The sequence below is a fragment of the Gorilla gorilla genome, chromosome 13 (genome assembly GCF_029281585.2).
Source record: "Gorilla gorilla gorilla isolate KB3781 chromosome 13, NHGRI_mGorGor1-v2.1_pri, whole genome shotgun sequence".
NCBI lineage: Eukaryota > Metazoa > Chordata > Mammalia > Primates > Hominidae > Gorilla > Gorilla gorilla.
Window position 1 is genome coordinate 76,243,033 of NC_073237.2, and position 14,184 is coordinate 76,257,216.

The 14,184-nt window shown below is 38.9% G+C and overlaps 1 long non-coding RNA gene across 1 annotated transcript in view; it reads left to right on the forward strand.

Annotated features, from left to right (window-relative positions):
• LOC129524679 (uncharacterized) overlaps nt 1–7,829 on the forward strand; it is a 48,624-nt gene extending 40,795 nt beyond the window's left edge. The window contains exons 2-3 of the long non-coding RNA XR_008668539.2: nt 3,948–4,133; nt 7,689–7,829. This is a non-coding gene — a long non-coding RNA (uncharacterized lncRNA). The remainder of the gene's footprint in view (nt 1–3,947; nt 4,134–7,688) is intronic.
• Nucleotides 7,830–14,184: the final 6,355 nt, after the last annotated feature.

Sequence of the window (14,184 nt, forward strand, 5' to 3'; positions counted from 1 at the left end):
CATGCAGTATTTGTCTTTTTGTGTGACTGGCTTATTTCCCATAAAATAATGTCCTTAAGATTCTCCCAGGTTGTAGTGTATGTCAAGTTTTTTTCTTTTTCAGGCTGAATAATATTCCGTATATTTATATACCACATTTTGCTTACCCGTTCATCTATTAATGGACATTTAGCTTGCTTCTACTTTTTAGCTATTGTGAATTATGCTACTGTAAACACCAGTGCATAAATATCTGAGTCCTTGCTTTCAGTTCTTTTGGGCATATATCCAGAAATAGAATTCCTGGATTGTATGGTAATTATAGGTTTAATGTTTTTAAGGTATCACCATCCCTTTTTTCAAGTGCGTACATCATTTATATTTTCATCAGCAATGCACATGAATTCAAATTCTTCCACACCTTCGCCAACACTTATTGTTTTCTTTCTCTTTCTTTCTTTTTTTTTTTTTTTGAGACGGAGTCTTGCTCTGTCACCCAGGCTGGACTGCAGTGGCGCGATCTCGGCTCACTGCAAGCTCCGCCTCCTGGGTTCACGCCATTCTCCTGCCTCAGCCTCCCGAGTAGCTGGGACTACAGGCGCCCGCCACTACGCCCGGCTTTTTGTATTTTTAGTAGAGACGGGGTTTCACCTTGGTCTCGATCTCCTGACCTCGTGATCCGCCCGCCTCGGCCTCCCAAAGTGCTGGGATTACAGGCGTGAGCCACCGCGCCCGGCCCTCTTTGTCTTTCTTTTTAAGATAACCAACCTAACCAATGTAGAGCGTTCTCTCATTGTGTCACCATGGATATTTCTGATGGTGACACTCACCAAATCTTACTCCTTCTTCAGACTTTTATTTTTTATGGAAGAGTATGTTAACACTTTCCTCTATGAAGTCTTATTTTCCCAGAATGTCATTGTAAATGGTCATGTAAGGAAAAATAGTAGATACCTTTTATGGAAAGAAATTTATTTAGATTTGTGAAAGCTCCATACTGATGATACCATCACGGTAGGCCCCTTTCCCTTCAGCAAGGTCTCCATAGTAAATTTCCTCATACCTCTATCATCACATTTGTCATCAGCTCAGACATGGACCTACCCAGCAGCAATAATCCATCTATTTTCATCCAATCATTCATCAGTTCATCCCTCTATGCATTCATTCAACAATTAATTATTGTACACCTATGCTCTGCTTAAACCTAGCAATTCCTTTTAGTCTTTTTATTATTTATGATAACTAAGGAAATATATTAATGAAATACTTTGGCTATTTTCTTCTGATTGAGTATCCAGGCTGGTTCTCCGGACATATTTTCTGGGCAAGATAAAGAGACAAAGCACAATGCTTTTTAGAAATGAAACGTTCACCTCATCTATGGCTCACATAGGCATTTCATAGTGGGACCTAATGCTTTTAGAAACTATATTTACACAGCATAAAATAGGAACATGTATTCCACTTAGAGTGAAAACTATTCATGCCTTTCTTATATGGTAAATAACATATTGTGAGTTAAGGATGTTTAATAGACACTAAATCATGTAATACATGAGAAAGGAAACTATGATTGGCAAGCCCAGTTACCTCGGTCTTACAATATATTTTTTTAAATTGAACTTTCTATCATTACAGTAGTGATTTTTGTTTTTTTTCTGTCTTCTCTTTTTTTCTTTTTGAACAAGAAAAAACAAGATTGACAATGAGAATTGTCACATGCAGCATGTTGTTAGATTTCATGGTTATAACAAAATAAAAATTGAAGTAATTTCACATCAAATGTTGCCCAGATAAACCCAGGGATTTCCACCACACTTTGTTCTTAGGAAATCTTCACCATATCTCGTTGTAGAAGTATTTCCATGTGTAATTAATTTAAATATAACATAAAAGAAACAGACTCAAGCTGAAACAGACAATAATCTTTTACTCAAACATATTCGACCACAAACCAAAGTCATATTTTGGATCGTGTCCTCATTTTGATGATCACAGGATTTATCTTATTTGTGGTTTACTTGGGCTATTTTCAATGCCTGGAGAGACATGATGTACGTTGTAGAATAATGCAATAAAGTAATTGAGCATATTTTCCTCATCTCTGGGCATATTTATGCTTGTACACACAGTTACATTAAAAGGGCCAGAATGCAGCAAGCTCAGCTGTAAGTTATTACCATGATGGTGCTGGCGTGCTAGGGCTGCTCTCACACTGAGATGCAGCCTGGGTGTTCCAGTGGGATGGATTATCCTAGAGTCCGCTAAGAAGTCAATGCATCTCATGGAGAGAAAAATCTGTTGGGCTTAAAAGAAAAATGCCTGTGGAACAACACAAACTAACATCTAATCCTTTGCCAGCAGAAGTTTTTAAGGGAAGTGAAAAATTATTGACAGACAGAAATGTTCTTCTGAGTCTAGAATCAGAACAAATCCAGCTGTGGTCATTCTACTGGATCTCAGCAAAACAAACTTGGTTGCTTACATTTGTTCTGACCTCTTACATGAGAAAAGATTCAGAACTGGGTAATTTCAACTGAGAAAACTTGGTTAAACGAAATGAAATAGGTTTAGATACAGGATGTTGAGGCAAGTACAATATGATTTGAGAGTCAGAGTTTGGAATTAGGAGCCTCAAATCAGACCAGATGATTTTTAAGACAACACTAGAAACTTGAAAATGCAAATAATGAATAGGACCCCATAGACTTTTAGGGGGAGGCAAGAAATTTTCAATGCACTGGTTTCTGTTCAAGTTATAAATTGATCCTGACACTAAATAGGAGTGTTTTGTGCTATATTTGCCTTATGGCAAACAGGCTTGAGCTGATTTTGCTCTCTATGAGAAGTGGCTATGAGTTTTGATCAAGAGTGCAAAGGAAAAAGTTAGTTTGAGGGAAAGAATCAAAAGACCAAGGTCTGAATTCTAGAACATTGGTCTGATCCAGAGTCAGAAGACCAAGGTCTGATTTCTAGTTTCTTCACTTACCAGGGTTATTTTGGAAATGTCATTTCATCTCCTCTTAGTTTTTTTTTTCCTGAGAAAATGAGAATGTTTTCTGTCGTCTTTATCTGAGGACAATGTGCAAATGTTTTGTAAACTCTTGTCAAGGATTATCATTATTTTAAAACTGAATTCCTTTCTCAGTGATAAGTAAACTATGAGAAAAATAATTCTTAATATGAGAACTATGTAAAACTTTTTTTGTGTGCAGTTGAGTTGGAAGTGTGTTTTGGAGAACTCAATGTCTGGAAGCTGTAACTGGTTTGTTTCCAACATACAATACATTCCTATTGCAGGTTTATGTATTAGGGTATTGCTAGCAACCATACCAAATAAAGCTAAAACTGCAATTCTTTAATACAATCGGAGTATATTTCTTGCACATATAAAATAGGTATTCTTGATTGGTGGGCTGTTCTTCAAGTGGCGATTCAAGAACTTGGTGGTTTGTTTTGTTTTGTTTTTGCTTTATTATCTTTAACACACAGCTTCCTACATAGCTATGTATGCAAGCCACTGGATAGAGAAACAACACAGTGGATATGGTGTGGAAGGCTGTTTATGAGCCAGCTCTGGAAGTGGCACACATTCCTTCTGTTTAATTCCATTGGCTAGAACTCAGGCTCACAGTCATGTCTCTTTGAAAGGAAGGCTAGAGAATACAGATGATTTTTGTTCCTGAGAAGATGAAATGGGATTGGTAAGCAGCTAGCTAGTATCTGCTAAAATTTTGGATCAGAACAACAACTCATGCAGTATCTGGACTGCAATACAGGTAAGTTGATCATTTTAATTGAAGTATCAGTTGATGAGAATAAAAAGACCAGGCTTTTCATGAATCCCCAGAGGACATTCAGAAATGCCGTGTTCAGCAGTAGTGGATACGTGTATGCTTGTGTGAAGCATCGGCAGAGGGTAATCCCAATTCAGGTGTAATGTTTCCCCTTTTGTCTTCTCATAGGAGCTGACTGAGTTGGCTTGGCTGTACATAGGAGGAAGACCCTGATCCCTGGTGCTCAACACAAAAATGCTTCAATGATCCCCTGAGATTGTTTTACCTTGCAACACTCTCTGGAAAATTGCTGCTCCAGGAATGCGATGAAAAGATCTGTAAGAGAGCACAGCCCCTGTTGATTGACTTGTCTTGGTAAGCTTTCCTAGTTCTCTCGGGAAAAAAAAAGTGAGCCATAAAACCACTTATATGTGGACAGCACTCTCCTGGTCTAACTTTCAAGCAGAAGGTATTTCATGGTCAAGGGCTAGCCTCAGAAAATAAGCCTTGTTAATGAATACATAATTCTATGGTTCCTGAAGGTATGTGCATACAAGAACTCTGATGTGAAAGGACCATGAACTGAGGGAAACTGACCCATTGGGTTGGTGATGGGCACAAGAATGAAAGGCATTCAGCCATTGAATTACAAGCACCTCCAAGTACCACATAATTACATTTCTACCAGGATTTTTATAAACAAATATAACAATGTTGACTTTGGATTTGTTAGCTTCAGGCTCCCACACATTTTTATTCCTCATGACTATTTTATTTTATTTTCAAAAGAAAAGAAACCCCCATGTATGTGGTCAGAGAATAATTCTGTGCACTGGGAACTTTTCAAATAAATTTACTACTCACGCTCAGTGAATGACCTTCACTAAGCAGCAGTATGTAAACCTTGGAAAAAATTAAAGCCAACATAAAATTATCCGAAAATTCCAGAGTTCTAGTTCCATGGCCCCTATAAGAAATTCTGAATCAATAAGTATGAGATCTGGGAATGTGAATTTTAATACAAACCTCATACAAAATAATTCCAATGTAGCTAGTCCTTCTACTTTGGGAAATACAGATTTGGTGATTTAATATGATTTGCTCAGGTTTGTGTACAAGTATACACAAAGAGTTTTCTGTATCCCTTAACATGACAAACTATCACATGATTATCATTGTCAAGTGAATATTTGCTCCTTTTTTATCTTAGGAAGTCAGCAAGGGTACAATAGATTTGGATCAAATGGGTAATATAATTTGTGGGCATTGTAAGAGATATGTTGACATCACTCCAACTATTTAGCACCTACTATTTTCCACTAAAATACACTGCACCAGACACTTTATATTCATGTCTAAATCTCAAAATAACAAAGAGAGGTGGCTATCATTGACTCAATCTTATAGTTGAGAAAACTGCAATGCAAAGGGGTTAAATTGTATTTGTCCATTTGCATTGCAATAAAGGAATACCTGAGACTGGGTAATTAATAAAGAAAAAAGGTTTAATTGGCTCAGGGTCCTGCAGGGTGTACAGGAAGTGTGATGCCAGCATCTGCTTCTGATGAGGACTCAGGAAGCTTATAATCATTGCAGAGGGCAAAGGGGAGCAGGCACATCACATGTTGAGAGTAGGAGACAGAGAATGAGAGGGGTGAGGTCCCAAACCTTTAAGCAACTAGATCTCACTTGAACTTAACGAGCAATAACTCACTCATCACAAAAGGAATGGGGCTAGGACATTCATGAGTGATCCACTCCCAAGATCCAACCACCTCCCGCCAGGCCCCACCTGTAACACTGGGAATCACATTTCATTCCCTCCCTGGCCCCCCAAATTTCATGTCCTTCTCACATTTCAAAATACAATCATGCCTTCACAAAAGTCCCCTGAGATCTTAACTCATTCCAGCATTAATTCAGAAGTCCCAATTCCCTAGTTCCAATTCCAATGTCTCACCTGGAGATAAGTTCCTTCCACATATGAGCCTATGAGATAAAAAACGAGTTATTTATTCCCAAGAGACAATGGTGGTACTGGCATTGGGTGTACATTTCCATTCTAAAAGGGAGAAATTGGCCAGAAGAAAGGGGCTACAGGCCCCATGCAAGTCTGAACCCATTAGGGCAGTCATTAAATCTTAAAGCTCCAAAATAATCCCCTTAGACTACATCTCCCATATCTTGGGCACACTGGTGCAAGGGCTGGGCTCCCAAGGCATTGGGAGCTTCACCCCTGTGGCCTTGCAGGGTACACCCTCTGCACCTGGTCTCATGGGCTAGAGTTGGGTGCCTGCAGATTTTCTAGGCTCAGGATGCAAGCTGCCAGCGAATCTACCATTTTGGGGTCTGGAGGGCAGTAGCCCCCTTCCCAGAGCTCCACTAGGCAGTGCCCTTGTGGGAACTCTGTGTGGGGGCACTAACTCATTTCCCCTTGACATTGCCTTAGTGTTTCTCTGTGCAGGCCTGCCCCTGTTGCAGACTTCTGCCTGGGCACCCAGGCTTTTCCATACATCCTATGAAATCTAGGGAGAATCTGCCAAGCCTCCTTCACACTTACATTCTGTGTGCCCACAGACTTAACATCACGTGGAAACCACCAAGGCTTGTGGTGGTTTGCACTCTCCAAAGCGGAAGCTTGAGCTGTACGTGGGGGCACTTTGAGCCAGGCTGGAGCCAGAGCAGCCCGGATGCTGGGAGCAGTGTCCTGTCTTCACGGGCAACAGAGCCCTGTGTTTGAGCCCTGAAATCATTCTTTCCTTCTAGACCTCTGGCCCTGGGATGGGAGGGGCTGTCTCCAAGATCTCTGCAGTGCTTCTAAGCATTGCCTTGTCTATTAGCATTTTGTTCCCTTTTAGTCATGCTAATCTCTCTAGCAAGTCGTTGCGCTACACCTTACTTGAATTTCTCTTCTAAAATGCTTTTTTTGTTCTCTGCCACGTGGCCAGGTTGTGAATTTTCCAAACTTTTATGCTCTGCTTTCCTTTTAAATATAAACTCCAACTTTAAGTCATTTTTTTTTGCTTCATTGTCTAATCATAGACTGTTAGAAGCAGCCATGCCACATCTTCAAAGATTTGTTGCTTAGAAATTTCTTCTGCCAGATACCCCAGGTCATTACTCCTAAGTTCAAACTTCCACAGATCCCTAGGTCACACATACAATGCAGCCAAGTTTTTTGCTAAGGTACAGCATAGGTAAACTTTACAGTGGAGATCATCAGCTTGGCCTTCACTGTCCAAATTTCCATCAGCATTTTGGTCAGAACCACTTAACAAGTCTCTAGGAAGTGACAAACTTTCTCTCATCTTCCTGTCTTCTTTTAAGCCCTTCAAACTCTTCCAACTTTGTCTCATTACCCAGTTCAAAATCTGCTTCCACATTTTCTGGTATCTTTATAGCAATATCCCACCTCTTGGAACCAATTTTCTGTATTAGTCTGTGTGTGCTACTGCAAAGGAGTACTTGAAACTGGGTAATTTATAAAGAAGTTTAATTGGCTCAGGGTTCTGCAGAGCACACAGGAAACATGGTGCCAGCATGCTTCTGGTGAGAGGCTCAGGAAGCTTACAATCATGGCAGAAAGCGAACGGGGAGCAGATGCATCACATGGTGAGAGCAGGAGCAAGAAAGTGAGGAATGCGGAGGTCCCAGGCTTTTAAACAATCAGCTCTCATGTGAACTAACTGAGCAAAAACTCACTTATTACCAAGGGGATGGTGCTAAATGATTTATGAGTGATCTGCCCTCATAACCCAATCACCTCCCATTGGGACCTCCTTCCAGCATTGGGAATCACATTTCAACATGAGATTTGGAAGGGGCAAACCTCCAAACTATATCACTTGCTAAATTTTGATGGTAAGTGGCAGAGTCTAGATTTGTATCCTATTGTTTCATTCCGGTTCTCTGCTTTTTCATTTGCTCTAGATCAAACCAGAGCTTCTGGCTGGGATACTGGTATCTTGAGTGAGTCACAGCAGGAGATACGTGCTGGAGCTGAGGAGGTTGGAGAGGCAGCAGAAAAGGTAGGAGACAGCAAGAGAAGGAGAGCAGCCTACAGATGAGAAGGCAAGTAATTTACCCTAAAGTTCTAGGACTGCTGTTGGTCAAAGGAAAAATCCTTCTGAGAGATTTCGATTTTAGGTTTTGATTCTACTTCTGTTTCTATGAATGCTAGAGAGAAGAAGAAGCCTATGAAGTATACATTTTCATAGTATTTTATAGATAAGAATCAGTGTATTTAAGCTATTAACTGAGTCACCTAATTAGTTAATGAAAGAGTTGGGATTACAACCCAAGTGTGTTTGATCTCAGGGACCACACTTTCTAATTCACAAATAATCTTTCCCTAGTAGAATCCACACCAGTGTTTTCCAAACTGGTTTTTTCTGTGAGATTAACAAAAGTAAATTTAGAGTATAATCTGCAATAAAAGTCGTTGTTGGTGGTGAATTAGAGGCAAGAGTCAGAAAGACCATGTAATTGAATATGTGAAGCAACAGGGGTTTTCGCTAATGGGCTGTGTTCTTGAAAAGGTAAGGAAAGAGAAAATAATGAGGACAAAGAAATGAATAAGGCAAGGAAAAGACAATAATAGAAGCCGAAACGAAGTGAAAGGAAAAACAGACCATTTGCTATATTTTGCTTTATTACCACCACCATTCTTAGACATCAGAAGATTTAAAAAAAATCATGGCAGTAACTTCTTGAAGTAATATTGATAAAACTTGCTTCCAAATATTTATATTTTTTGTAAATAAAAGCATAATCAGAATTCAATGATCCCTTTTTAATGCCACAAGTAGTGCAATGTTAACAAGCTAGACTGCATGATATCCTGTTTAAGTGTGTGTCTGTGCGTGAGTGGGGCAGGGAGGGGGTCTTTGTGATGTCCTGTCTACCTATCAGTATGAATGTAGGAAGTAAATTCTGAATCGAGAAAATCGTCATATTGCAACTATATCTAATTTATGTGAATTAATAATAAGGGCATCAATCTTGCTGCTTATTCTAGTTCATAAGGAGCTGGTGAAGAAGTCCTTTATAATGAAATAATTACTTTTTCAAGGCAAGAAGATAGTAGTAATTTGATAGGTGAATGATTTCCCAATATATAAAAATCAAATCCAAGGGAATTTCTAAAGCCAAATATATATTATTTTTGGCTTTTGTACCACTTCAGATAATTTGTATCCATAGCCTTTAATTAGAATTTAAAAAATCAAAAGTTGATTTTAAGAAGATCTCCACAGATAGGATTTAATGCGATTTTTGTCTGCACATTGTTATTTTCTGATTGTTCTACAATTAATGCAGGTTAGTAAACAAATTAAAGGAGATAATTGTTGATAAACAGATAAAGCCAATTCTCAAATTCTGAATAAGCTTAATTCATTGGCAAATATGTTGATTGTAGATAAGACCACATTTTTAGATAAAGATGACAATTTAAATTCTATTTTGATTTGAGGTCAGCTCACAAAGACCTCTGAAACTTTCATTTAGTTCAGCTTCAGCACTGATAAGAGAAACTGAAATTTACTGTCTTCTCTTATTATGTGATGCCTAAGACAGGAAAAAGAAAGAGCTCCTTTAACTCTTCTTGGACTTTTTTTTTAAAAAAAAATAGCTTCACTGAACTTTAATTGACATACAGTAAACTGCACAAGCTTAAAATGTGCAATTTAACAAGTTTGACTTATCTTGTAATAAGTTCTAACGAAAAATTTGAATTAAGCCAAAGCTATCCTCTTATTCTATTTCCTTATACTGTCCCCTCTACCATGCGCATTGCAAAATATGTTTGTTAGAATGTGGGTAAAATACTGTGGAGACTAGTCTCAAAAACGACAATTACTGGTGATGTAGTGTCTATGAAAAAAATATATTCTAAATTCTTAGATATTGATTTACAAAATTATTTTTAACATATCTTACTTGTGAAATGAAGACTAGCCAGCATTTACCAGTGTTGATAATCATCCTAACTGGTACATGTGGTCTTCTCACTTATTCTGAATATCACATATATTCTCATATCTTTCTATATCAAATGTCCAATAAAGCCCAATTATCTGATGTCATATGAAAGCAGCTTGTGGAAGGTGGGACTATTGGAGATGCTGTACCCCTGCTAGGAAGTGGCTCTGGAAAATGTTTCATTTAATATCCAATGAGATTGAGTTGGAGCTAATGTCTGAGTGGTAGATATAAACTAAAGCTGAGCTTTCTATGTTCTGCTCAGCCCTTTGATCTTTTGAGCTTTGCTACCTCTTCTTTACCTCCCTACTACCGCCTGCTGCCTGGAGGCCTCCTCTTTTTTTCTAACCCAGAATATAAAATTCTCCTTAATAGTGCATTTTTCAAGGCAGTTAACAGTACAGCTTTCCTCCTTGAAGTCTACTCTGCATTATTGCTATTAGAAGAAGGAGGAACCTGCAGGGATGTGCAAAAGTTAGACCGAGAAATAAAACACATTGGTGGTCTTCCACCAGATCATGAGTACACCCATATCCATCTTACAGCCCTGGTTTTGCTTTTATGCAGTGGAACTATCACCCACTGCTTCTATATGAAACTTCTAAGATTTTCAACCTACAAGTCTTTTCATGCTAAGAAATGGCATTTCTGAAAAGAAAAAAGAAATAAAAGAATGTCTGGAAATTAGTTCTACAATGAGGTTACAAATGAGAGAATTGATAATTCAGTCTTATGCTGCTTCTTGAAATATGACGGTTTCTTTTTTGATAGAAGATGTCTTTCATATGTAAGCAGCACAAAAAAACTTATAATTTTATATTTTATTCTTAAAATTCTTATAATTTTAATCCCATTAGAATATACTATATAACTGACTACAGTCATTATTATGTTGATAAAATTTTATTCTCAATCATTATTAAATGTGATTGTGAGATTAGAATTGATGCATTTGATAGTTTGGTCTCTTTATTGTGAATTTCTGTGTCCCTTTTGCCCCTGCAAGATTTTGGTGAAAGATGAGACTTGAACGCCAAACCTCGTGTTACAGATACTTTATACATATTTCCACCTTTGATCTTTGCAGCAACTTTGTGAACTAAGTATCATGATTTTAAGTTTACAGATTAGAAAACTGACACCCAAGGAGTTAGAGAATTTGTTTAACTCCACATGGGGGAGTCTGAGATTTGGTTACACCTAGGTCTGCTGGGCACCCTTCACTATCTTAGGACAAAGTGCCACAATTTAGGTAAGGGCCAGGACTTTATTCTAGGTGCATTACTCACATTGCTATCTCAGCTAAGGCTCCTTGCTCTTCATTCACATCGTCTCTGGGGTATAAACCATCAAATGAAAGATGACCCTTTCTGTCTCTCTCAATTAAAAAAGCATAATCCTGAGTTTTAAATGAATGTTTCTTTCCCATTTCATGGTCACTGTTATCTTTTTGCCCTCCTGTTCTCAGTTTTACTTTTAGGCCTGAAGCATTTGGTAGGTTCATTGCTGAATGTGGGAAGTTTCACTATTTTTCTATTCAATAAGGAAAACCAAGAAGTCTGTGTTCTTTTATTTTATTATTTTATGTTTTTGAGACAGGATCTCGCCTTGTTGCCCAGGCTGGAGTGCAGTGGGGTGATCGCAGTTCACTACAGCCTTGATCTCCTGGGCTCAGGCAATCATCCCACCTCAGAATCCTGAGTAGCTGGGACTGCAGGTGTGTACCACCATGCCAGGCTAATTTTTTTTTTTTTTTTTTTTTTTTTGAGATGGAGTCTAGCCCTGTCGCCCAGGCTGGAGCGCAGTGGTGCGATCTCGGCTCACTGCAAGCTCTGCTTCAGGGGTTCATGCCATTCTCCTGCCTCAGCCTCCCGAGTAGCTGGGAATACAGGCCCCCGCCACCATGCCCAGCTAATTTTTTGTATTTTTAGTAGAGACGGGGTTTCACCGTGTTAGCCAGGATGGTCTCCATCTCCTTACCTCGTGATCTGCCCACCTTGGCCTCCCAAAGTGCCGGGATTACAGGCGTAAGCCACCGAGCCCAGCCCCCTAATATTTTTTTAATTAATTTTTTGTAGAGATGGAGTCTCAAACTATGTTGCCCAGGCTTGTGTTCTTTTAGTATCAGGCTTTATTCCATTTGCTTCCACAGCTCAGCAAGTTAGAGATGAATGAAAGAACATATGAGGAAAGGGCTGAAATCAGCGTCCAAATCCTCATCTGGCAGAGGGGCATGATACATCTATTTAACTTACTTGACTTCAACCGTACACGTCAGCAAAGAAATAGTAAGAAAGTTAGGGGAATGGAATAATTCCAATGATGCTGGCGGGTGATGGTGTGCCCCAGAGGGAGGGTGCTCTATGGAATGTAAATCCCCTGACCTTTCAAAATGGCCTCACTTCCTGTTACCTCTCATGATGTGAGCATCCCCACATTTGGACAGGGATTCTGGGGTTTGCAGATATGTTTCCTATTCAACATGGTACCTAAATGCCAACCAACAACATTACGGAATTCTCTGCCAAGGAGGCAGAAGTTGATTCCAGCGGTAAGAGAAACAAATTGCAGAGGCAACAACATCCAAGACAACACCAGCCAAATAACTGGTGCGCAGTGCATCCGTGCATTCTATTTTATGGATGATATAAAAGAAATTTTTCAATGGTAATTTTAATTATTTATAATTTTTGCCATACATGCTAACTTCAGGACATAAACTCTTTTAAGTTGAAATGTAGTTTTTTTTTTAGAAAGCAAGTTTATTAAGAAGGGAAAGGAATTAAGAATGGCTACTCAATAGGCAAAGCAGCCAAAATGTAGTCTTTATTATTATTATATATTTTTTGAGACAGAGTCTCACTCTGTCACCCAGGCTGGAGGGCAATGGTGTGATTTTAGCTCACTGCAACCTCAGCCTCCCAGGTTCAAGCAATTCTCCTGCCTTAGCCTCCTGAGTAGCTGGGATTACAGGCATGCGCCACTACGCCCAGCTAATTTTTATATTTTTAGTAGAGATGGGGTTTCACCACGTTGGCCAGGCTGGTCTCAAACTCCTGACCTCCAATGATCCGCCTGCCTCACCATCCCAAAGTGCTGGGATTACAGACGTGAGCCACCGCACCCAGACAGAATGTAGTTGTATTTCTCCATTTATTAGAGGACTTTGGTCACATCACTTTAGATCTTTGAGCTACACTTTATTTGAAATCTTCAGTTAGCAGTAATGCCCAAATGTCTGTGTCTTTCAGAGTTTTTGAATATTTAATAAGAAAAAATATATGTGCATTATTTTTAAGTACTTAAACATTCAAGTTATATAATAATAATTTCTAAAAGAGGGTAAAGCATCGGTATCCTTTTGAAATTCCCTGATCCCATGATGAGCTAAAAAGCTTTGTAAGGTTGTAAATAAATTTTAAAAAACATTTTCAGTCTTTGTAAGGTGTGTATGTGTATACCTATATCTATATCCCTATATATTTGAATTTTGGAAAAGGTTAAAAAATGACTTCAAACATATGAATTAAGGTTTGGGTTAATTTTATTTTGCCTGATTAAGTTTACTTATCCCCATGGCAAATCGGCATCTGAATTGTCATCTGGCAGGTGTATTCCACACTTCTCGCTTGTCTGTGTGTGTATGAGCGCACAGACCTTCAAGAGCACTCACAAGTCTAACTGCAAGTTTGCCTCTGAGTGCATAGACCTGAAATCTTAATATGCTACTTTTTTTCCTCCATAAACAATACAAAGAAGTTGACAGGTCTGAAAGGGGCTTATGTGAAAAGATAATTAAGAGCTTTAGAGAGTGTCAAGAGTCAATAGCTCAGCACTGTCAGCACTCCGGAGAGTTACAGGCTATAATTAGATGGCATGGAGGTGTAAGGCATGCTTGGCAGTTGATTCCTGCATGATCTCCAAGGGAAAAACAAAGAGCAGCCTCCATGAGATCTCAGGCAAAGTGGAAAACAGACGTGCTGGAGTCAAACCTCTCACGCGTCTGCTGTTTTCCCAGGTTGCAGCGTTTGGTGAAGAGCTTTTTTGCCTTTTGATTGGCATCTGCATGGGCCTACTGGCCTGTGTTCATCATTCCCACAATCCCCTTGGTTTTGGGGAGCAGACCTTCCTTCAGCTTTGTGAATTAGAGGTCATTTCTGTGGAGTCTGTGAGTACAGCCTGCCCCATGTTCCTATATTCACTTTGGACTCTGAAAAGTTCATGTTTATGTGAAACAGAGCTAGTTGATCCCTGATAAAAAAAACCATTTTTCAAAGAGATCTGGAAAAGTCCAGAAGAATCTCTCCCCATGTAAAGTTGAAGAGACAGAAAGCATGTGCAGAAGTAGATTAAGATGCCCAAAATACTGAAAAGATTATGGAAAACAACCAATCATATGATGTTAACTTTTAAAAAATCAAAATAGTAAAATATGTATAAATAA